This window comes from Saimiri boliviensis, chromosome 8, assembly GCF_048565385.1.
Source record: "Saimiri boliviensis isolate mSaiBol1 chromosome 8, mSaiBol1.pri, whole genome shotgun sequence".
Classification (NCBI taxonomy): Eukaryota; Metazoa; Chordata; class Mammalia; order Primates; family Cebidae; genus Saimiri; species Saimiri boliviensis.
In genome coordinates, this window is record NC_133456.1 from 73,938,366 (window position 1) to 73,962,650 (window position 24,285).

The following is a 24,285-nucleotide window of genomic DNA, read 5'->3' on the forward strand; positions in this document are numbered from 1 at the left end:
ATGGTATCTAGTAATCTGATTAATTACTGACCAAAAAGTAGTTTTTAATTTCCCTTAAAAACATTATTAGACTTGTAGTAGAGTTTTTTTGTGTTTGTTTTGTTTTCAAGCATCAAGTACCACGTTTTTGAAGACCATGGCCCATCATCATTATGCATTCAAGATTTGAGTCTGAATAGCCTCATCAAGACTTAGATCTTCTTCAGAAGCTTCAAGTCTCATCTGCATTAAAGCTCCCCATTGAACCCTCTCACAAAAGTACAAGCTTAAAGGGACTAAAATCCATTAATACATTCCATTTTATATCCCTTCCTCTGACTTCTCTTCAATTTCCTTGGCCTCTAGGGTCTTTCATATTGCTTATGTTCCTTTAGACTAGAGGCAAGGAGAGAGTGCTTTCCAAAAAAATATGTGTTCTGTGGCCATAACTTTTCATTGGTAGCGAAGTATAAATTTCGCATGGTGAATTTAGAATTAGGTCTTTTATGGCATCCTATAAAAAGTTGAATTAATAGGCCAGGCACAGTATCTCATGCCTGTAATCCCAGCATTTTGGGAGGCGAAGGCAGGCAACACCTGAGGTCAGGTGTTTGAGACTAGCTTGGCCAACGTAGAGAAACCCCATTTCTACTAAAAATACAAAAATTAGCCAGGCGTGGTGATGCACGCCTGTAATCCCAGCTGCTTGGGAGGCTGAGGCAGGAGAATCAATTGAACTTGGAAGGTGGAGGTTACAGTGAGCCGAGATCATGCCTCTGCACTCCAGCCTGAATGACAGAGCAAGACTCCGTCTCAAAAAAAGAAAAAAAAAAAAAGTTGAATTAACAATAAGAAAATGTGGATGAAGTGGTAAAAATATTTTGGGTTAGATTATACTCTCAGAAACTGCGTTAGAGAAAAGGGCCCCCAACCTAAAAGTTAATAGTTCTTATTCTGTCTGCCTTGTACTAGGTACATGGTAACTGAGAAAGTTACTTAACCTCTCTAAACCTTGATTTCATTATCTATAAAGTGAAATCTGACATTTTCCCCGCCTACCTCACAGGGTTGTTGTGAGGATCAAATGAAATAATGTACAGAAAAAGGCAAATATGAAATGTATAATAAAGACATAGGGTCCTGTTACATAGTTGCAAGTCATTTCCTCAGATCTTCGGTGTAGGAAAGCAGGAGATTTAAACTCACTGAAAGCATGTGCCATGTCCAGGCTGGCTACGTGGTAACAAGGCTATGTTAAATTTTTTTTCTCTGAGTTGAGTCCCTAAGGTACTATCATGGGCTAATTCTAAGAAGGAGCATGACTATATATTCCCCTAAAATAATAGTTTAGCATTGTTAATGCTCTAGAGCAGTTATGGGAGTTACAGGTTATAACATATTAGTGATTTATGAAATGTTTTTAATAAAATGTGATCAGCATTTTTTTTAATGAAAGAACATAGCATTCCACATGGTAAGAGTAAAAAAATGTTTTAGTCATAGGTACAAATGTGTATGTGTGAACGTGTGTGTACTTCATCATTAAATAAAATGTACTTTTTTTTCTGTGAGTTGCAGTTGCTGTTCTTTTTTTTTTTCTTCTTCTTCTTTTTGAGCAGAGTCTGGCTCTGTCGCCCAGGCTGGAGTGCAGTGGTGTGATTTTGTCTCACTGCAGCCTCCGCCTCCTGGGTTCAGGTGATTCTCCTGCCTCAGCCTCCTGAGTAGCTGGGATTACAGATGCCCAGCACTGCGCCTGGCTAATTTTTGTATTTTTAGTATAGATGGAGTTTCGCCATATTGGCCAGGCTGGTCTCAAACTCCTGACCTCAGGTGATCCACCTGCCTCGGCCTCCCAAAGGGCTGGGATTACAGGCATGAGCCACTGCACCTGGCCTCTTTTTCTTTTTGAGACAGGGTCTCACTTTGTTAACCAGACTGGAGTGCAATGGCACAGGCTGCAGTAGTGGCATCATGGCTCACTTCAGCCTTGACCTTCTGGGCTCAAGTGATCCTCCCACCTCAGCTTCCCCATGTAGCTGGGACAACAGGCGCGTGCCACCACACCCGGCTAATTTTTATATTTTTTGTAGAGACAGGGTTTCATCATGTTACCCAGGCTGGTCTTGAACTCCTGAGCTCAAGCAATTCACCCGCCTTGGCCTCCCAAAGTGTTGGGATTACAGACATGAGCCACTGTGCCCAGCCATCAGTTGCTGTTCTTGGAGTATCATTTTGCGCTAATGCCTTCCTACACATTTGCATTCCTAGGAGACTCAGCATTTTTTTTCACTTTATACTACTACTTGTGACAAATAAATTAATATCAATTTGGCTTATCATGTAATTGAAATAATTGTTTATTTCATAGCACTGAGAAAGCCTATATGGCTTATAGATATTTAATATTTTAATATCCATTCTGATACCCAGACTCTTAATAGCATTTAAAAGGTTGTGTCAACCTCTGCTAGCAGAAAGATTATGTCAAATATTTTGCTTTTTAAATTTTTTTAATTTTATCTTTCTGGTCTAATGGGAAACAAACCCTCCACTTAGCATTCTTCGAGGACTAAGTAGAGAGAGCTATAGAGAACGTAGTCAGCGTGACTGAGAATTTGATGGTCTGTAGAAAAGAAAATGCCATTTATTTTCTTTCTCTGAGTAACTAGGTTTATCTTTAAATGATAAAAATAAGTCATTAAGCTAAATTTATGACTGATTTAAGCTAAATAAGTCACTGACATTAACTTGTTCAACTCTTACTCCTAAAAACAGGTATCTCCCTCTTTGGTGGTAAGCATTGCTTAGGTTAGCATGGGTGGCTTTATTATAGCGTCCGTTAGCAATAGGGCCTGGCTGCTGCTTCCCAGGGTTGTACATCCCAATTCATTGATGAGGAAGTAATTTTTTCGTGCTTTAGTGTATTGAAATGCTATCTTTAGTGCCCTGGGATTACTTATTTGAACTTTGATAGAAAGTTGTATGAGAGGCCGGGCGCGGTGGCTCAAGCCTGTAATCCCAGCACTTTGAGAGGCCGAGGCGGGTGGATCACGAGGTCGAGAGATCGAGACGAGACCATCCTGGTCAACATGGTGAAACCCCATCTCTACTAAAAATACAAAAAATTAGCTGGGCATGGTGGCGCATGCCTGTGATCCCAGCTACTCAGGAGGCTGAGGCAGGAGAATTGCTTGAGCCCAGGAGGTGGAGGTTGCGGTGAGCCGAGATCGCGTCATTGCACTCCAGCCTGGGTAACAAGAGCGAAACTCCGTCTCAAAAAAAAAAAAAAAAAAAAAAAAAAAAAGAAAGTTGTATGAGGTATTGATTTTCTCTGCTTATAAATTATATGAGTGTATATAGTCCTAGCAACGTGAATATTTATCAGAAGATGTATAATGTAGAATCCGACTGCCTCATTCTTTCTGAACAGCCGTGGCCAAACTTCTTGCAATAGTGGAGACGGAATGGATTGCATAGTTTGTACAAATCAAGGCTATTATGTTTATGACAATTGGCAGCTATGGCATAAAGCCTCATTACCGTGTGAAATTGACATGCTGTTGTACCTCCTCCACTCCTCTGCCAAAAGCTGCCATTGGTATTACTACCTCTCCATGTAAGAAGTAGGAACTACCTACGAGAAAGTTCAAGAGAGTAGTTAGGCAACTTCAGCTATCCTTGACCTTCTTCCACAACCCTCATGAAACTAATTCATTGTGAAATTCTGTCTTTTCTACTTCCTAAATATCTTTGAACTTACTCATCTTTGTTCCCATGTCCATCCTCATTTATTTTGCCATCTTCGCCTACATTTTTGCAATATCTCTTGAATTTTTTAAAAATATACTCCTCCCCCCTCTAATCTCATTGCTTTTAGACTGATCTTTTAAAAATACAATTCTAATCTTTTTGGTCCTCTGATCTAAACTCTTATTATCATATTGCCCTTAGAATTCAACCCCAAATCTTCAGTCATTCTTTGCCTACAAAGCTCCAGCCATAGTGGTCTTCTAATTCTCTGACAGTGCCATTTTTTTTTCTTCCGGGCTTTTGCAGATACTTTGTGTTTGGAATGCCCTCCTCTCTCCTATTCCTCTTCACATAACTTACTTCATACTGCCAGTCTCACTTGAAATATTATTTTTTCCAAGAAGCCTTCCTCCATACCTCAGACTAGATTAGACCTCCCTTCTCTATCATTCTTTCACAAATCACCCGGTTTTTCTCACACCTAGCAGAGTTGTAATTATTTCTCATATATAATCGTTTGTTAATAATCTTACACACAAGGCAACCTTCAGGCGGGCAAGGACTGGTACATGTTTTATTACATTGTATGCCCAGTATTTAGGAAATTGCCTAGCAAATAGGGATTTGGTAAATATTTGTCAACTGATTCTTTCCACAGCTACCACTCTTAGATATTTCAGTACTGTAAGTTTTTCTGGGTTGTTTAACTTCCTCTGTTCAACTCTCCAATTGGCTGAGTGCACTGCTCACGCCTGTAATCCCAGCACTTTCGGAGGCCAAGGTAGGAGGATCGCTTGAGGCCAGGAGTTCAAGAACAGCAACATAGTGAGAACCCCAGTCTCTACAAAATAAAAATAATTTTTAAATGAGCTGGCTATTGTGGCACATGGCTGTAGTCCCGGCTACCCAGGAGACTGAGGTGGGAGGCTCACTTGAGCCTAGGAGGTCCAGGCTGCAGTGAACCATGATTGTGCCACTGTTCTCCAGCCCAGGTAACAGAGCAACACCCTGTCTCAAACACACAAACAAAAACCCTTCAGTTGCTTCTCATCTCACTCCAAGTATGAGCCCAAGTCCTTATAATGGTCTCCAGGTCCTTCGAGATCCCTCTCCTCTCTCCTTACCTCTCTATCATCTCCTATTGGGCTGCCCAGCCCAGATCTCTTAGCTGATCCTCAGAAATGCCAAGCTTTCTTCTGCCTCAGGACCTTTATACTTGATATTCCCTGTGCCTGGAACACCCTTGCCTTATGTATCTATCTGGTTTAGTCTCTCACCTTCTTGAGGCCCTTCAAGTTATGTGACCTCAGTGAGGCCCTCTTTGACCATCTTATTTAAAATTGCAGCCTCAATCCATGGCATCCCTAGTCTCCTCTGCTTTAATTTTCTCCATCGTACTTAGCTCTAATTGGCATTCTCTTCATAGGTATTTTCGCCAGTACTGAAAACAGTGACTGGCACATGGTAGGCCCTTAGAACTTACTTATTAAGTGAGTGAATTTAACCTGTATTCACAGAGATGCATATTTGGGTCAATGAGAACTGTAGCTCAAATGATGAGGGCTTAATATTTCAAGATGATTTTGAAAAGGTGAGTTAATTAAATTTATTTTTATCCTGCCTTGTTCTAAAAAAATTTTTTTTAATGCAGAGTATGTAGGATGAAGACAGAATAAAACAAAGCAAATGTAATAGTATTAAAGCGGGTAAAGTTAATGTACAGAAGGTCCTGCATAGTGGCTAAAGGCATATTATAAATTTGATGTATTAAAGAGTTAGCTTGCTCAGAAATAATGGAACTGGAATCAAGAATTCGTTCTGTGGCACAGGTCACAGATATTTGAGTCTTACATAGAAACCCAGAAAACATATTTTAACTATAAGATATTGTGAAATTACTCTTCTAAAAAAACTTGCTTTCTGTATTAGGAAATTTTCTATTGGCATAAAATGTACACAGTCTGTCCATTGTAAAGGCTCTGCTACATTTGAGATATGGCAGTCACAGCTACCACCTCTGCTTATATGATGTCCAGGACATTCCGAGGGTTGATTTAAACCTAGTAATTGGATATTTTTGAAAGTTAGCTGTCAAAAATACCAACTAGCACATTAATTACCCTAGTTTCTCCTCCACTAATCATGAGGTAGCTTGAGAGTCCAGTGACTGTGGCTTCCTTCCTTTTGAGGTAGATAATTGGCAACTTAGAAATAGGTTCTTGGGGCTGGGCATGGTGGCTCAGGCCTGTAATCCCAGCACTTTGGGAGACTGAAGTGGGTGGATCATTTGAGGTCAGGAGTTCAAGACCAGTCTGGCCAACATGGTGAAACCCCGTCTTTACTAAAAATACAAAAATAGCCAGGTGTGGTGGGAGGCATCTGTAATCCCAGCTACGCAGGAGGCTGAGGCAGGAGAATTACTTGAACCCAGCACGTGGAGATTGCAGTGAGCCCAGGTCACACCACTATACTCAAACCTGGGCAATAGAGTGAGATTCAGGTCTGAAAACACACACACACACACACACACACACACACACACACACACACACACACGAAATGGGTTCTTGGCCAGATGTTGTGGCTCATGCCTGTAATCCCAGGACTTTGGGGGGCCGAGGTGGGCACATCAGCTGAGGTCATGAGTTCGAGACCAGCCCAGCCAACATGGTAAAGCACTGTCTCTACTAATAATACAAATATTAGCCGGGCGTGATGGCACACACCTGTAATCCCAGCTACTCAGGAGACTGAGGTGGGAGAATCACTTGAACCCCAGAGGCAGAGGTTGCAATGAGCCAAGACCATGCCACTGCACTCTAGCCTGGGCAACACAGCGAGACTCCATCTCAAAGAAAAAAAAAAGAAAAAGAAATGGGTTCTTAGTCACAACTGGACAGAGTAGGAAGATTGGAAGTTAGATGAATTAGACTTCAAGAAATTTTTTTACCAATACAGTAACCAAAATAAGTGTGTGTATGTGTGTGTGTGCACGCATGCGCGTGTGCATACAATTGCTAGGTATTGTAGAGTACATGTCTTTCTGTTAATGGTATGTATGCTTTCCTAATTCCTTGTTTTTGTTGTTGTTGTTGTTGTCGTCGTCATTTAAAACTGAGTCTAAGAATTGTTGCCATGTCTGCAGGCCAGAGATAAAGCAGGGAATGTAGGGATGGACTACAGGCCTTTCAGTAAACTCTGCAGTACTTCACTAAACAAATGGTATTTTTGAGGCAAAAGATGAGAATATTTAGCTAAGTGGTGTTCCACTTGCAAAATGTGCTAGTTCTTATTTTTTTCTTCTTTCTTAGCTTTCTCCTTTCTATTTTTGACTTGAAGATAAATATTACATTTGAAGTCACATCTGTCCCATACCATTGTTTCAGGGTTGAGAGAGGAAAATGAAATGAACCATAGACTTAGAAAAATAATGGAAATATGTATTTTTAAAAAAATCACTTATATTCCACATATTTTAAGGAAAGGAAATGAGGAGACACATTAAGAACACCACAGAACCATTAAAATGGACAAGTCACATAAAGGGAAAGTATTTGACCAAAAGCATTATGTATAACATGTTGCTGGTTAAATTTGTATTGTTATATTTAATGTGTAAGTATACATTATTCTAACTAATTTAAAATATGCTTATTGAGTTTGCTTTACATATTTTATTTATTTGATGGAACTTTATGTTCATTTTTTAACAAGTCAAGTATCTCTTTGTTTTGGCATTTGATGAATAACAGAAGAAAACCTGAGAAAAGACAGAACCATCAGTGTAAAAGTAATGCAGAGATCATCATATCTTCCAGCATAAGAGATGTGAAAGCAGAAAGATCTTACTTTCAGTAAAAGTGGTGAAATGGCAGAAAGAAAATGTCCCCCAACTGGTTTGCTGACAAATTTTGCCATGTAGTTAAGGACAAAAAAATATGGCCAGGCATTTAACTCATTACCTCCTAAACTGTGATACACAGAAGGTTTGACACAACTAAAGGAGATTTTGTAAGCCAAAAGGGTTCTGTAACGACATGCTTGGAAAATGTTGCAGCCTTTTTTGAAAATTTATAATGTATCTTAACATGTTCCAAACATGTGTAATCACAATTCTTTTTTGCTCGTAAAATCTATGAATAACCCTTGGAATCGTCTTTCAAGAGATGCTGAAAACTTTGCTTCTGTTTAGGATGTATAACATTGCAAGAGAACATTGTTCTCACCCTAACAATGAGAAAAATCTTGATAATCCACAAAGTCATGATGTTTCTTGGGCTCATCAGAGAGTTGAGGTCACAAGGCAATCAGATGAACTGAAATTTCAAAGGAAAGGCAAGCCCATTTGAAAAGAGATAGGACACAGAAACTGTGTTATCTTTGGCAGAGCATAGGAGGAAGAGAAGTCACCATAAAGGTAGGTACAAAGCAGCTAAAATTGAAATGAATTCTTAAAGGCTGAATGTGGGCTAACATAACATTTCAGAATAACGGGGAGCCCCAGTCACAAAAGGAGGCTGCACTCACTTGCAAGCTTTTCTCAATGGGCCCCTGTGTTAGTTTCCTTAGGGCTGCCAAAGCAGAGTACAGCAATGTGCTGTGTAATGACATTTCAGTCAATGACTCTGTTTTCATATTGCTATGTTCTCTATATGCCTGTTTTTGCTTGTGGAGTTCTTTAAGTTCCTTACAGATTCTGGAAATTAGACCGTTGGTAGTTGAATAGTTTGTGAATATTTTCTTCCATTCCATAGGTTGTCCTTTTACTCTGTTGATAGTTTCTTTTGCTGTGTAGAAGCTATTTAGTTTAATTAGCTTCTACACTTAATCAATTTTCATTTTTGTTGTAATTGCTTTTGAGGACTTAATAACACATGCTTCACCAAAGCTAATGTCCAGAATCGTGTTTCCTAGGTTTTCGTCTAGGATTCTTACAGTTTGAGGCCTCATATTTAAACTCCTTCAGTTTTGAAAGACAGTTTTGCTGGCTATAGTATTTCTGATTGGCAGTTTTTCCTTTTGACAGTTTGAATATATCATACCACTCCCTCTGGTCTGCAGTGTTTCTGCTGAGAAATCCAATAATAATCTTATGGGAGTTCTCCTGGATATAAGAAGTCATTTTTCTCTTGCTGCTGCTTTAAAGATTCTTTGTGTCTGGCTTTTGATAGTTTGGTTACAATATATCTCTGTGGGTCTCTTTGGAGTCAGCCTAGTTGTAGTCCTTTCAGCTTGTTTAATTTAGATTTCCATTTCTTTCCTCATGTTTGGGACATTTCCGGCCATTATTTCTTCAAAAAATCTCTGTCCCTTTCTCTCACTCCTTCTTTTGATAATCCAGTTAACACATATGTTGGTCAACTAGGTGGTGTTCTACAAGTCCCTTAGGCATTCTTCACTTTTCTTCATTCTTTTTCCTTTTTGTTCAGTTATCAAGCAGGAGCTTGGTAATTCTTAATAAGCTTGCTGATTTTGTCCTCTGTTTGATCAAGTTTGCCGTTGAATCCCCTTAGTATAATTTTCAATTCAGTTTTTTTATTCTTCAGCTCTGTAATTTCTATTTGGTTCTTTTAAAATGTTTTTTCTCGTTTGTTTGTTTTGTTTTTTCTTTCCGAGATGGAGTCTTGCTCTGTCACCCAGAGCTGGAGTGCAATGGCGCAATCTCGGCTCACTGCAACCTCTGCCTCCTGAGTTCAAGCAATTCTTTTGCCTCATCCTCCCAAGTAGCTGGGATTACAGGCATGTGCCACCATGCCCCGCTAATTTTTGTATTTTTGGTAGAAATGGGTTTTTACCATGTTTCCAGGCTGGTCTCAAACTCCTGACCTCATGATCTGCCTGACTCGGCCTCCCAAAGTGCTGGGATTACAGGCATGAGCCGCCGCACCCAGCCTTTAAAATAGTTTTAATCTCTTTGTTGTATTTTCATTTTGTTCATGTATCATTTTCCTGACTTCCTTAATTTGTCCATCTGTCCTCTTGTAGTGCAGTGAGTTTCTTTAAGACAATTATTTTGAATTGTTTGTCTGGTGATTCATAGACTTTCATTTCTTTGGGTCTTTTTTTTTTTTGAGATTTATTTTGTTCCTTTGGTTGGGCCTTGTTTCTTTGTATTCCTGATTATTTTTGCTGGGATTTGCATATTTTTAAAAAACAGCCACTTTCCCAGTCTTCTGGCCTGGCTTCATACAGGGAGGAAGAGTAAGCCCAACTATAGAGGCTTGGGGCCTGTCAAACTAATGGGGATGTATCTCCTCTGAACTGTGCATATGATTTCCCAATTACAGAGGTTTGCTGGTTTCTTTTTTAGACCTTGTTCCCTCTGGTGTCTTTCCATGGTACTGCTGGCTTTCTGGTGTTCCTACAAGCTGCCTAGGCCTTTTTTGTTCGCAGCAGTTCCCAGGCATCCAAAGTTGCCAGTTCCGCCAGCATTCCAAGTCAGACAAGACAGAAAGCCATCTCTTAGGCATTCCCCAAAAAAGCTGGAAGGTTGGATATACTTCTACTCTTCTCTTGTTTTCATGAGAGAAAGGCCATGAGTTGGGCATTTTCTCCCAATGACACTGAGTTCTATTGTCTTCTGTCTGCTGTGCCACAGGTTCTCAGGTGCTGCAGCTAATGGCTGAACTCTTCCCTGTTCTCAGTGGCTCCAAGCATCCAGAATATTCTGGTTGTGTCAGTGTTCTACATCAGGCTGAACAGTAACCATTCCCTTGGGCAGTTCCCTAAAAAGCTGGAACTTTGGATGTACATTCTACTCTTTTCTTTTCCTTCTGATGAGAAGATGCATGTTTGGCATTTACTTGCAATTATATTGGGCTGAACTGGCTTGGGGGAAGGCCTATTATGGGTGAAATGCATTGGCTTTTCTTGCCTGTTTCAGTGTAGTTATTCTTGGCTTTGAGCTTGCCTGCAATACTGTGAGCTTGCCTACAATACTTCTCCACTTGTCTCTCATGGCCTCTGCACTCTAACCAAGGAGGAATCCCCTTACGCAGTTTGTTCATCCCTATCGGATAGGGAAGCTGCCCTGGCCATGCCTCTGTTTTGGGCATGGATCCCTGGGTTTAGGGCAGCAGAATGTGTTGCCAAGAAACAATTGTTTCTCAGAAGTGGAGTGCAGCATTTTCTAAGAGCTCCAGTCTCAGTCCTTGACCTACTGCAGTTGGCCCCTCCTCAGCATCCTGTGCCCTTCTATTGCTCTGTTAGCACTTGGCATTGTAATTATTACATTTCTGCCTGTCTTACTAGGCTATTGGTTATTCAAGCACCCATTCTTTGGCACATCCAAGGTGCTTAATAAATGTTTGTGGAATAAATGCAAGTGAGTGCTCTCGTGTAAGACATGGAATAAAAGTGGTAAAAAAAAATTGATTGTACCTCAATACATGAAATACGTGGCCAAATGAGAATTTATTTGTTTTATTTAGAAACAAGACCTCACTCTGGCTGGGTGCAGTGGCTCACACCTGTAATCCTAGCACTTTGGGAAGCTGAGGTGGGTGGAACACTTGAGGTCAGGAGTTTGAGACCAGCCTGGCCAACATGGTGAAACCCAGTCTCTACTAAAAATACAAAAATTAGCTGGGCATCATAGTGCATGCTACACCATGCCTCCGCCATGAGGTAGGAGGACCTCAATAGATCCTCCCACCTTGGCCTCCTAAAGCACTGGGATTACAAGTGTGAACTACCACATCTGGCCACGATTTAAAAAAAATAACTGATAAATGTTGGCTAGGCACAGTGGCTCATGCCCGTAATCCCAGCACTTTGCAAGGCCGAGGCAGGCAGATCACAAGGTCAGGAGTTCGAGACCAGCGTGACTAACATGATGAAACCCAGTCTCTACTAAAAATACAAAAAAATTAGCCGGGTGTGGTGGTGTGCACTTGTAATCTCAGCTACTCTGGAGGCTGGGGCAGGAGAATTGCTTGAACCTGGGAGGTGGAGGTTGTAGTGAGCCAAGATTGCACCACTGCACTCTAGTCTGGGCAACAGAGCAGGACTCAAAAATAATAATAATAACTGATAAATATATTACACATAGAACAATGGTCCTCAAACTTTAGTATGCTTTAGAACCACCTCCAGAGGAGTAACTTAACAAAATGGGGGCAGAATGTACGTGCGTATGTTTTAAGAAAAACAGATTGCTGGCTTCTACCCTAGTTTCTGATTCAGTAGGTCTGGTTAGAGTCTGAGAATTTGCATTTCTAAGAAGTTTCCAGGTGTTACTGATGCTGCTGATCCAGAGACCATTAATCGAGAACTACTGCATTAGAAAAATCATGGGAAAAAATATGGAAATACATAATGGAAATAACAAAATTACGTATCCCTTTCCTCCAAGTATCATTCTTTCAGGAATGCCTTCCAAAGAAATAAAAAACAAGAAAACACAAACAAATTATTTAACTATAACACTTCACAAATCATGTTAGTGTACCCTATTGCAAATGAGATATTAACCACCTTTACTTCCAGTGACCTAATCTGTAAAATGAGAATAATAGTGTATCCTTCAACTAGAAGTATCTCGCAGGGTTGTGAGGATTAAATTATCAAGTGTTCAGAATGGTGTTTGGATTAATATATATTGCTATTATTAATATCTTTGGTTAATATATGTCAAAACTAACCACATGAAAGTGAGAGAGAGAGAAGTTCTGAATAGAAGATACCAATTTGGGAGCTATTAGGATATAGGAGACCAATTAGAGAAAGCCCTGAACAAAAAGGCACTAAATATATTTTTGCTTACTTAAAAAGATGAAATTGTGTCTTAGAGGCCAGAGTGCTTCTTTGATTTTTCATTTGAGAGTTTACTGTTTGACAGATAACTTCACATAAAAACCTTTGCACTGAAAAAAAAAATTATTTTATTGGGATTTTTTTGGTTATGAATATATTCGAGCTAAAATATATAAAAAATAAAAGAAGAGATGTTCTTGAAATTCCACTCCCCACCTCCTGGGATGCCAACATTTTTATTAATATCCTTTGAGACATCTCTCTATATCGCGGTAACTTTTAAAGAAAGCATTTGGGGAAGTAAAGGTTAGGAAATAATTACAGATTCTTTACATTAAATATTTTATTAATATCCAAAATAGCATCATCAAAAGTTCTTTTTTTGGCTGGATGCGGTGGCTCAGGCCATTAATCTCAACACTTTTGAAGGCCGAGGCACGCAAATCACTTGAGCCCGGGAGTTCAAGACCAGCCTGGGCAACATGATGAAATCTTGTTTCTACAAAAAAATACATAAATTAGCTGGGTGTGGTGGAGGATGCCTATAGTCCCAGTTCCTTGGGAAGCTGAGGCAGGAGGTTCACTTAAGCCTGGAAGGTGGAGGTTGCAGTGAGCCAAGATCACACCATTGCACTTCAGCCTGGGTGACAGAGCAAGACCCTGTCTCAAAAAAGAAAAAAATTGGTTTTGTTTGTTTGTTTGTTTTGCTGGCTAGATGGGTATAGGGAGGTAGAAATGGAAGAAAGAAGTTCTTGGGCAAAAGCTATTTGATTATCTAGCCTTTTCTCTCTCCCTGTCCCCAACCACTACAATTTAATTCCAGTTTTATTTTAAAAATCAAGATTGAGGTTATATGTGGCATTAGCAGCTCATCCTAAATTGGAAACAGTGGGGATGGGAAACATTGTGAGCTTGCTCAGGAAGGACAATGACTGGGTCTTTAATTTGATCCTATAATTATTATGATGTCATGTTAATAGTTTAAACATTCTTGTTAAATGACTTGTAATACTGAAAATATTTCAGCCACTATTATAGTGTATTGAGATATTCTAGGAAAAACACTAAAAAGCAGTGCATCCTTTGCTGGACTTCCCTGATACTCCACTCTTTCTTCATTTACTCTTGTGTGTCCTTCATGTCAACCTCTGAAACACCAAGATGTTCTGTAGAAACTCAGATGAAATCTGAGTTACACTTTTTCAGCCCTGAAAACAGCATTGGAGAGTAAGATAGATGACTAGGCTAAAATTCCAGGGCAATCTCTATTGTCCTTTCACCTTCTGAAAATGAGGGAGAGAAGTGCCAAGGGTGAAACTAGAGGTGTGGCTAGATCGGGGAAATACCTTGTTTCTACTCTAAATTGTCCTTACTGTTGCCTATGACTGGAATGATTTTCAGTGGTTTAGTGTTAGTTTCATAATGGCTCACAGTGGAAAGGACAGGTTTCCTGAAGCTTTTTCATAGTTAATCTGAAGTAACTTCTGTCAGCGAAAATAGGTATTTTAGAAATTCTGAAATAAAGCAAAAACAATAAATGCTTTATATTATTTAGACTTTTAGGTAGTTACACTGAGGTAACAGCAATTACATATGGACTCAGATTCTAACGTTAGCATGATATATTAAATGTCTGACAGACTTGAAAATAGATCTATCTTTGAATAGCTTGAAGCCATATCAAGAATTAATTTCTTAAAGCGGGTAAAGGTGAAGTTTTCTATGTATAATTGACCCTACATCTATATAATGTCAAATATATTTAAATTTGATCTCTTTTAAAATGACCTAAGTGGGGAAGGGAAGCCTTTCATTTTGTGTAAAGTTTATTGATTGATCTGTGGTGTAACATTCAAGTTCAAGGTATTGAGACAGATACTATTTGACATACCATTCTAATGCCACGTATGAAAGTAGTTTCTATTTGCAAGTTCCAAATAGATACTCCAGAACTGACAGGGGAATTCCAGCAAGGTCATTCACCCATTAAACTTGAAAAAAAAAAAAAAAAAAAGCAAAGGAAAAAAACTGCCTTTGTGTAAACATTAAGTTCTCTGCTTTTAAGTGTTCTTTTTGTTTAATTTTTTTTAATATTAAAGGGAGAATTCAAACTGGATTTCTTAAATATTTCAAAACACAAATAATAAATTTAATTAATTTAGAAGTTAATTTTATACCTTTGTGGTTTATTATATCTTTTCTGGGTTGGCAAAATATCCAATGCTTAAAAAAAAAATGGCTTCCCATTGTGTAGCCCACAAAATACAAGAGACAGAGTACAGTCAGGAAGGAATTCTTAATACGTTTGTGGTATGTTATCCTTGGACGTTTTATCAGTTGAAACATACCCAGTTCTTGCTCTTGAAGCTTTACAAATCTGTCCTTAAATAACACTGACAGACAGTCATTTGACTAAGCAATTGTTGATGGATATACATGATGAATTAAAGTATTGTCATTCAGTAAATGTCTTTTGTGTGGTCTAAATACACAATGAAATATTGACTGTTAAGAAAATAGCAAGAGCAGTTATTCATCCCTAGACTGGCAGTTTATTCAGTACTGAATCTTTAAATTCATGTTTCATTTAATGTCAAAATTTGCACGTATGGTACCTCATAAAATGATAGCACATTGAATTTAGTTTTAATTTTAATTACTTTGGTAGCTTTCAAATCTTTTTTGTTGGAGTTGCGCACGAGTCTGTAGGGGCTTTTGTGACAGTTTCTACATAACTTATGCTTTCAGTCCCTCCTGTTCCACAGACATCATACTGCTGCAGAGATGGCAGATACATTCACTATCTACTTTGGACAAAATAGAACTTTTAAAAAAATGTATATTAAATATTGAGTAGACACAATATTTATAAAATATCTGTAAGCCTTACGGAATAACTATACAGAGAACATTTGCGTACCTTCAGCGCAGTTTAAGAAAACAATATTACCATTACTTCTAGTATCTCCTGTGGACTCATTCCTGATTCTATACTTCTCTTGTTCCCTCAGAAGTAACCAGAGTTTTAAATTTGTGTTAATAATTCTCTTGCTGTTCTCAATGGTTTTGTCACATTACTATACATCCCTAAACAGTATATTGATCAGTTTTACATGTTTTTGAACTTTATAAAAATGAAATCATATTGTATGTCTTTTTCTGGGACATGCCTTTTTTATTAAAACTCAACATTATAGACTTACATTTATCCATGTCAATGCATGTAGCTATTGCTCGTTACTCTTCACTGCTGTATAATATAGCATTGTATGAGTATTACAGAATTTCTTAGCAGATGAATTGATTAATCAGCATTGCGATGTTTCAGTTTTTAGTTATTACAAACATTGCACCTATGTATACATATATTCCTGTATTTGTATCTACCACATATTTATAATAATTTCTCCATCAATGTTTCCTAACCATTTTGGTGTCATGGCATACATAGAAAATGATAGATAATAGGTGTGCAATACACTAGGTTAAAGAAGTACAGTTATGTCCCTGGCGTGGGGGCTTCTGCTTGACTAAAGAGCTGAGTTTCATATCCGGGCACACTTGTCACCCATTCATTGCATGCAAGGGTGCCTCGGCACGCCAGCTAGGAAGCTCTGCTAGTGTATGTGCCTGGGAGTAGAATTGATGGTTATAGGTAAATGCTTCTTCAATCCTTCTAAGTAATAGCAAATTGCATGGTGGCATTAATTATTTCATTTAACCTACATCTAAAGTGTTTGTATCAATTCATGTTCTCTAACTATATATTTAAGTCAAAAAGATTTGAGAGTTCTACCAACCTCCTAATTATGAAGGTTAAGTAGGAAAAGAATTAATTATTTCCTTGGATATCACTTCAGATTTGCTTTCTCAAAACATGATAATGTCAAATTATTTGACAATGTGACAGCAGAGAGTTGTAGGTAGTAGACAATGTTAAAAAGTGACAACATGCCCCATAGTTGTTACTAATTGTGAAAGTTACAGCTTAAGGGAAATGAATTACTTATGAGAGCTGTAATTCATAATACCCAGTTGGGTATTGTATTGGCTGTTTCTTAGCCTCAGAAACTGTTTTCAGATAATGTATACAAGATGGAGTAATGAAAACTATTTGCTATGTAAATACCTTTTTTCTTTTTTCTTTTCTTTTTTTTTTTGACACTGAGTCTTGCTCTGTCCCCCAGGCTGGAGCACAGTGGCATGATCTCGGCTCACTGCCACGTCCACCTTCTGGGTTCAAGTGATTCTCCTGCCTCAGCCTCCCAAGTAGCTGGGATTACAGGCACCCACCACCATGCCCAGCTAATTTTTGTATTTTTAGTAGAAATGAAGTTTTACCATGTTGGCCAGGCTGGTCTTGAACTCCTGACCTCAGACGATCTGCCCACCTTGGCCTCCCAAAGTACTGTGATTATAAGCATGAGCCACTGCACCCAGCCTATGTAAGTAATTTTTAATGTAGAAAGGCAAACTTTAAAGAAGCTAGTTTATCTTTACTACTCTTAAAACTGATTTTCTTTTAAACAGTAGAGATCTCTAATAATCAGAATTACATTAGGTTAATAAATGATAATATTAATTTCTCCATGCAAATGACATCAGACTAGATGATTGATTTTGGAAAAATGACAACCTGATGTAGGTTTTCCATGACATTTTCGAGAAGCTTCTGTACATTACATCCACAGTTACCAATCTAGTTATTGCTGGGGAAAAGTGTGTATATGTTCATAATTTGATTGCCAATTTCCTCTTCAGAGAGGTTCTTGTTGAGATTCACTCAGGATGGTTGGCAAAATACTACAAAAAATATTAAAGCTGTATTAGGGAAAGTTAAAGATTAGTCTCAAGCCTTTTGGAAGGCCAAAAGGTTTTATTGGGGCAGGCCAAAGGTGGCCGGCCAGTCCATTAAGTTAGGGAGACATAGACATGATCAAAGGCCTTACCCCACACCCATTTGTCTCCACTCTAACTATGTACTTATGTGATTTTGTGCTGGGTGGTCTCTCCAGGGAAGATCAAAGGGGAATTACCTGTTAATAGCATTTACTCTAGGCCCTGGAACCTAAAGCTTTCATGAGTCTTAAAACCATTCTGTTAACCATGTTAATTATCCACAAGTATGTGAACTTAGAAGCTCTGTTATGAATAAAAGTGTGGACAGACAGAGGATCTGGGTCAGTTGGTTGCATTTTGCCCTCTGAAAGCAGCCAGCGGCCATCCCTAGCCCACTTGAAACACTGTAATGGTGTGAGAGTGCATTCATTCATCCATCGTTGAGTCAGGGTCTGCAGGACAGACTTTCGTGGCAGTGGGACCCACAGCTGAGGTGGTGACCCCGATGTGATCGAGGGCACAGGTTCTATCAATTTATCCTCCATTATCTTCCCATAACCTCACCAACATTGTGTCTCATGAAACTTTTTTAACTTTGCCAATTTGGTAGGTGAAAATAATAGGTTAAGATAATATCATTGTACTTTTAATTTCTATTTCTCTTATGATGAGTGGGGTTGAGTGTCTTTTTATATATTTAAGAACCATTTATATTTCTTCTGTGAACTGTTCACATACTTTGTCTACTTATTATTTTATTTTCTTGCTTTAAAATCTTTTGATTCCTCCCAGTTTCTGATATTTTAAGTTTAAATCGTAGTCCCCTTTTCTAGACTTTACATTCTATGTTTCAACCCCGATTTCCCAGTACTTCTCAACAACAACCCATGCTAGGACCAGCCTGGTTTCCTCCTTTCCCAGGGGCACACCATGCTCGCTTCTTCCGCCATGCTTTCTTTTCTCACGTTCCCCTACTTTTCTCCTCCACTTATAGCTCCTATTTTGAGACAGAGATCCATGTCATTTCCTCCATTTGAGTAAACTTCCTTTTCACCTCAAGGAGACTTCTAGAAAAAAGAATTAACTGATAGTTTGTAAACTCTTAAAAAAAAAAAAAAAAGAAACGAAAAGAAAATGATAATCACTAAGAGCCAGCCAGCACAATTTAAAAAACCTGCTCAAACAAACTATATCTTCATTTCCATTAGAGTTTGACTAGATTGATATGCTATGGATGTATCTTTACTTATAAAGTATTTTGTTCTCCTGATATGTTTGAGCAACTACAAAAATGTAAGCTATATAAGAATAAGGTTTTATAGCTGATCAAACAGGTGTACCCAAATATTGATTTACGGATCAATATCAAACGAAAGGTTTCTAATAACATGTTTCAGAACTCTATTCTCTTTTTACTTTTTTATTTTTTAATTTTTTTGGTTGCTTTAATTTCAGATAGAACTCTATTCTCAATCTTGACTGTTCAATATTTATTTACTAATAATTTGGGTGAAATCGTGGTAACTATGTAGATGTAGTTGGCTGAAAAGGTTACTTACTATGACAGAGGACAGCCAAAAAGATCTTCATAGTTCGGTAAAGTGGGCTAAAACCAAAATGTGAAATGTAAAGAGGTTGCACGTAGGGCTCTATTTCATCTCAAAAATTAATTAAGAAAATAATGAGGGGGTTCTCTCACAAGGACTAGTCATTGGATTTAGAACCCACCTAGGTAATCCAGGATGATCTCATTTTGAGATCCTTAATCACATCTGCAAAGCCTCCTTTGCCAAATGCAGTCACATTCATAGATTCCAGGGATTTGACATGGATTCTTTCTTAGGGCCCACCACTCAGCCTGCTACAAAGAGGAACCTGGAGCCATCTTGCGTGTGGCTTTGCATCCCTTGCTCTCTCCTCCTCATAGACTGCTGCCTTGGCTCAGGGTCACCTCACAACGGCCTATTTGCTTTTGGGAGGTAGAGGGGCGGCTAAAAACTCAGAAGGTAAGAAGGACCAGGTATGATCAGACTGGTTATGAAGGGGGTTCTGGAACTTGGAGCAGAGGCTTTGAGCAGGACCAGCTTCCTGTCAGGTTCAAGTGTCCCTTGGTCAGTCACATTCTGTCTTTGGCTGCTGCAAACCCTCCCATGGCATCTCAGTGTATGAAATCCAAACCTCTCCCCACAGTTACAGGGCCCCTGACTACTCTTTTTGGGCCTCAGATTTGATTCTTGATCTCTCTGCTTTGGCCACACTGGCCTTCTTCCTCTTGTCTCTTGAGCAAGCCAACCTCATTCTTGCCTCTAAACCTTTACATTGGCTGTTCCTTTGGCTGAAACACTATTTCTTTCTACTTGCTTCACACCTGGTTCCTTTTCTTGAAACACGATTTCTTCCACTCACTCCTCAGTTCACATTCCTCTCCGCTCAAACATCTCTCCTTCTCAGCGAGTCCTGAATACTGAGCTTTCCCCAGTCACCCTGTTCTCTTATCATCACAATACTTGTCACCCCCTGAAATTTCCTGGTTTGTCTGTTCTCCACCCTCCTGCTGGAATGTCAGTCCCAGGAGAATAGGGATCTTGTCAGATTGATTCATTGCTAGAAGAGTGCCTGGCAGGTAGCAAGGGTTCACTTTGCAGCTCCGGAGGAAACTGGGGTTCTCAGACCCATGAAATCCAACTAAGATCAGCTGAAGCCCTTTCCACGTGTACGTGAAAGCCTCAAACCCCAGCACATCCCCAGGATTTTAGCAGAATCTGGAGAGGCTCCTGTTCTCCAGGTCGCCCTGCCCCAGAGCTTCTGCTTTCTTCTACAGCTTTTCTGTCCATCCAGACGTGAATCTTGGCCTCTTTCTCAGTTCCCACAAGAAGACTCCCTCTCTTAAGTAGCCACTGACATTTACCAAGCAGTTACTATGTTCCAGGCACAGGTCCAAGCACTTTGTATGAGCTACATCACTTTATCCTACCTAAAAAGTAGGTGAAATGTTGTGCCCATTTTACAGATGAAGCAGCTAAAGCCCAGAGAGGTTAAGCAAATTACCTAAAACCACCCAGCAAGTAAGGGATAGAACCAGGATTCACGCTCGGGAAAACGGTTTGTGTTTGATCCCAACACAGGAAAGAAAAATAAAAATGAGGGTAGGGCTAGGTACTTGGTTTAATGTAGCTCATGGGGCAAAGACTTAGGAAAGTACTAAGTTAAGAATATAATGCACTAAAAATCTGAAATAATCTTGATGTGGATTTATAAAAGTATAACATCCAGATTAAAGAATTTGATAGTCCCACATTTTTTTCTGCATCAATTTTCATTTGAGTATTCTATTCAGACTTGAGTGTTATATTTTAAAGGCAGCTTAAAATTAAAGTACCTGTATTATTTTTCTATTGCTCTCATAAACTATCACAAACTCTGTGGTTTAAAAACAACACAAGTTTATCTTACAGTTCCATAGGTCAGAAGACCAACATGGGTCTTGCTAGGCTAAACCAGGGTGTCATTAGGGCTGATTTGTTTCTGGAGGCACTAGGGAAAAATCGGTTTCCTCACCCTTCCCAGCTTCTAGAGGCCACCTGCAGGCCTCCGAGTCCCCCTTCCTCCATCTTCGAAGCCAGCAAGAGCTAGTCAAGTCCTCATATCACATCTCCCTGACCACAGCTGGTAGGGAAAGATTCACTGCTTTTAAAGAATTCATATGATTAGGTTGGAATCCTCTGGATAATCTCCCCATCTCAAAGTCCTAACATTAATCACATCTGCAAAGTCTCCCTTGCCATGGAAGGTAACATATTCCCAGGTTGTTGGGATTAGGACATGGACATCTTTGGGGAGCGCTTTATTTTGCCTCTCACAGTGCTTGTTGCAGAAGATCCCCAGGTTAGTGAAGGGGTCAAATTGGATACAGACAGTCAGACTAAGAATTTACTGCCTGGGAGAGAATAAGATAAGGTTTATAAAGTCATTAGTGCAGTAAGTACTTAATGAATGGGTGCTGCTTCAAAGGCTAATGGTAGATATTACAAGGCCAGGCGTGCTGGCCGACACCTGTAATCCCAGCACTTTGGGAGGCTGAGGCGAGGGGGGCAGATCATCTGAGGTCAGAGTTTGAGACCACCCTGGCCAACATGGTGAAAACCCATTTTTACTAAAAATACAAAAATTAGCTGGGCACGGTGGTGGGTGTCTGTAATCCCAGGTTACACAGGAGGCTGAGGCAGGAGAATTGCTTGAACCTGGGAGGCAGAGGTTGCAGTGAGCTGAGATCACACCACTGCACTCCAGCCTAGACAACAGATTGAAACTGTCTCAGAAAAAAGAGGAAAGGTAAGGAAGGGACGGGGAGAGTGAGGGGGAGGGGAGAGAGGGAGACAGAGAGAAAGGAAGAAAGGAAGAAAAAAGAAAGAATGAACAAAAGAAAGAAATCACAGAAATACCGTAGCTCAGAAGGGAAGAAGCTTAGGAATGTGGCAGGAGGTGAAGCAGTGTCATATTTTATCTTGCAAATAATAGAATTGGGATCCACCTTCTCACTTTCCATCAGATCAGCCGGTGGTTTGAATGTCAGAAAGTACGATGTTTACCAAGAACTGTGCATTGTTCCTTTGACTAGTAAGCGAGTGTGGAGAATGGAGACGGTGGAGGACTGTAGTGGAGAAGCAGCTTTCTGGCCTTTTCTGCCGTGATTGTACAGTGCATAGATTCTGAGGAGGAAGGGAAAGCTGTTTTTTAAATGGAGACTTTCAAAAAGGAGCCTCAGCCTCCTGAGTAGCTGGGATTACGGGCGCCCGCCACCATGCCCAGCTAGTGTTTGTATTTTTAGTAGAGACAGGTTTTACCATGTTGGTCAGGCTGATCTCGAACACTTGACCTCAGGCGATCCGCCCGCCTCGGCCTCCCAAAGTGCAGGATTACAGGTGCGAGCCACCTCAGGCAGCTGGGAAAATTTTATGAAAGGAGGAAAGCAAGCTATTTGAAGCTCAGAGGACTATCCTTTTCCTTTTTTTTTTTTTTTTTTTTTTTTTTTTTTCCCCAGGAACATATGGGAGAGAAATCCCCTCGGAAACCAAAGCCCAGCCATCAGAGATTATAAGATTTTCCAGGCTTTCCCTATAATCTTCCTTACATTTGTCTCTTTAAACACATTTAAGTCGACCTTTGAGAAGTTGCTGATAAGCGGCTGTTATCAAACAAGAGTTAGATTAACAAACCCTCCCACCTCGCTCTGTTGGGTGGTAGCTTCCAAGGCCGCTGTAAATGTGTATTAGTGTGAACCTGATCCAGAAACAGCCAGGAAGGGAGCAAAGTTTAGTTTAGTCTGGAGGAAACTGTCGACTGCTGGTAGTTCCATGCTGTCTGTTCAGACTTCAGCTCGGTGTAAGTAGTTTTAAAAAAGCTATTACGACATTTTAAAGTAAAAAGGATTCTAAGAATAATTTCCATCAAAAATTTAATCAAGTTTCTACCTGGCTGTAAATCTTACAGATTAGACCTGCTTAAAAGAAAGTTTCAGCACTCACCAGTCGTTTTACTTCTTAAAATGGAAAGGCAAGCCGTGAGATGTCTCAGCAAGTGTACTGCTGAAACAGGTTGTGAGTGCATGAGGAGACTGCTAATATCTTGTCTTATGTTGAGTGAAAGTGTTTATGGTTAGAAAATAAAAGCAAGTATGTATCTAGTGCCTGGAGATTGTTTCTGAGCAGTGCTTAGATTTCTCCTGTTCTTTACGGTTGCTTTTCCTCTGGTTTAGGCTCATAGTTACAGATTCATGTTAACAAATATTTAGTAGTCTCTCAGATAATTAAATTGGAGGTTTTGATATTCAAAGAAATTAAATGACTGAGAATAAAATAGAACTTAATACCCTGTAACAGGATGTTGGGATCCTACATTTAAGAGCCACAGAATGTATTTTCAAAGAGTAAGAACTTTGTACAACAGATAGAAGTGGCAAGCAGCCTGAGATTTCACGCAACTTTGAAGAAATCTGTTTTCTTAAGATTTGACATCTGTATGGATTTTTCAGACTAAATTCCCAGTACTATGGTGCGTAAAGTAAGTTTCATATATGAAATTAGAGTTGCTGTGTTTCAGCTGTTGTAATTCTATCTCGAGATTAGGATCCAGGAACGACACATTGTTACACAAACATATTGACTTTATTAAGGCAGCTATGAGAACGTTAAGGTCACATGTGGTATTGGAACGGTTGATATTTTCTAGTTCCCTTTTACCACAATGCATTTTTTTAAAACCTGGTACATGTCTATTTTATGACTTTATGTAAAAAAAAGGTCTAAAGGCTGGCTGTTAGCCAGTAGCCTTTCAAATCACTGGAGGAGTGCTCAGAAGAGATGGATTTATATAGACATTCACTGGGTTTCCCCTTCCTCCGTCTTCATCTCAGACCTCAGTCTATTTCTCTAGCCTGCTTCTTGTTTCTGCTGTACTGAGTGGGAGCCCAGATGATGGTGCTGGGCCCCAGCTGAATCTTGGTGAGATGTAAGTCCAGGACCCATTGTCCCAAGAAGGCTCTAGGGCTACAATTAAGTGAAAACCTTTACTCACTCTCTAGCTTTCTGAATCTCGTGATTCTAGCCTCTTGAGCTGATTAACTTCTCCAAGTCAGTACCTTCTGCTGGGCCAAGTTGCTAATTTAATTGTTGGTTGATGGGAAGGAATGGAGGACTGCGGGGTTTCCTGGGAAAGAAGCCAGCGTGACAGGTGACATTGTTAGCAGGGAAGCGGCTATTTTCTCACGGGATTTGAAATATTTCAGTCTTTTAACAACCTGGAAGGCTATACAGGTGTGTGCTAGCTGAATCGCAAGCCCCTTTGAAAAAGCTTTTTAAACCTCCACAGGTGCCTATACCATGCAGACCACTGCTCATGCCCTGCAAAGCAGCCCTCACGAGCTGGCTTTCAAGCACGTGTTTTACATCCTTGCCTGCCATTGTT

At 39.6% G+C, this 24,285-nt stretch overlaps 1 protein-coding gene across 8 annotated transcripts in view; it reads left to right on the forward strand.

Annotated features, from left to right (window-relative positions):
• The window catches only part of MAP3K13 (mitogen-activated protein kinase kinase kinase 13), a 184,917-nt gene that overhangs the window by 8,578 nt on the left and 152,054 nt on the right, over positions 1–24,285 (forward strand). For 6 of the 8 annotated variants that reach the window (XM_074404652.1, XM_074404651.1, XM_074404662.1 and 3 more), the window contains exon 3: positions 111–22,704. The exons of the other annotated variants lie outside the window; for them this stretch is intronic. The gene's annotated coding sequence lies outside the window, so the exon portion shown is untranslated. The remainder of the gene's footprint in view (positions 1–110; positions 22,705–24,285) is intronic. 8 annotated transcript variants of the gene reach the window in all.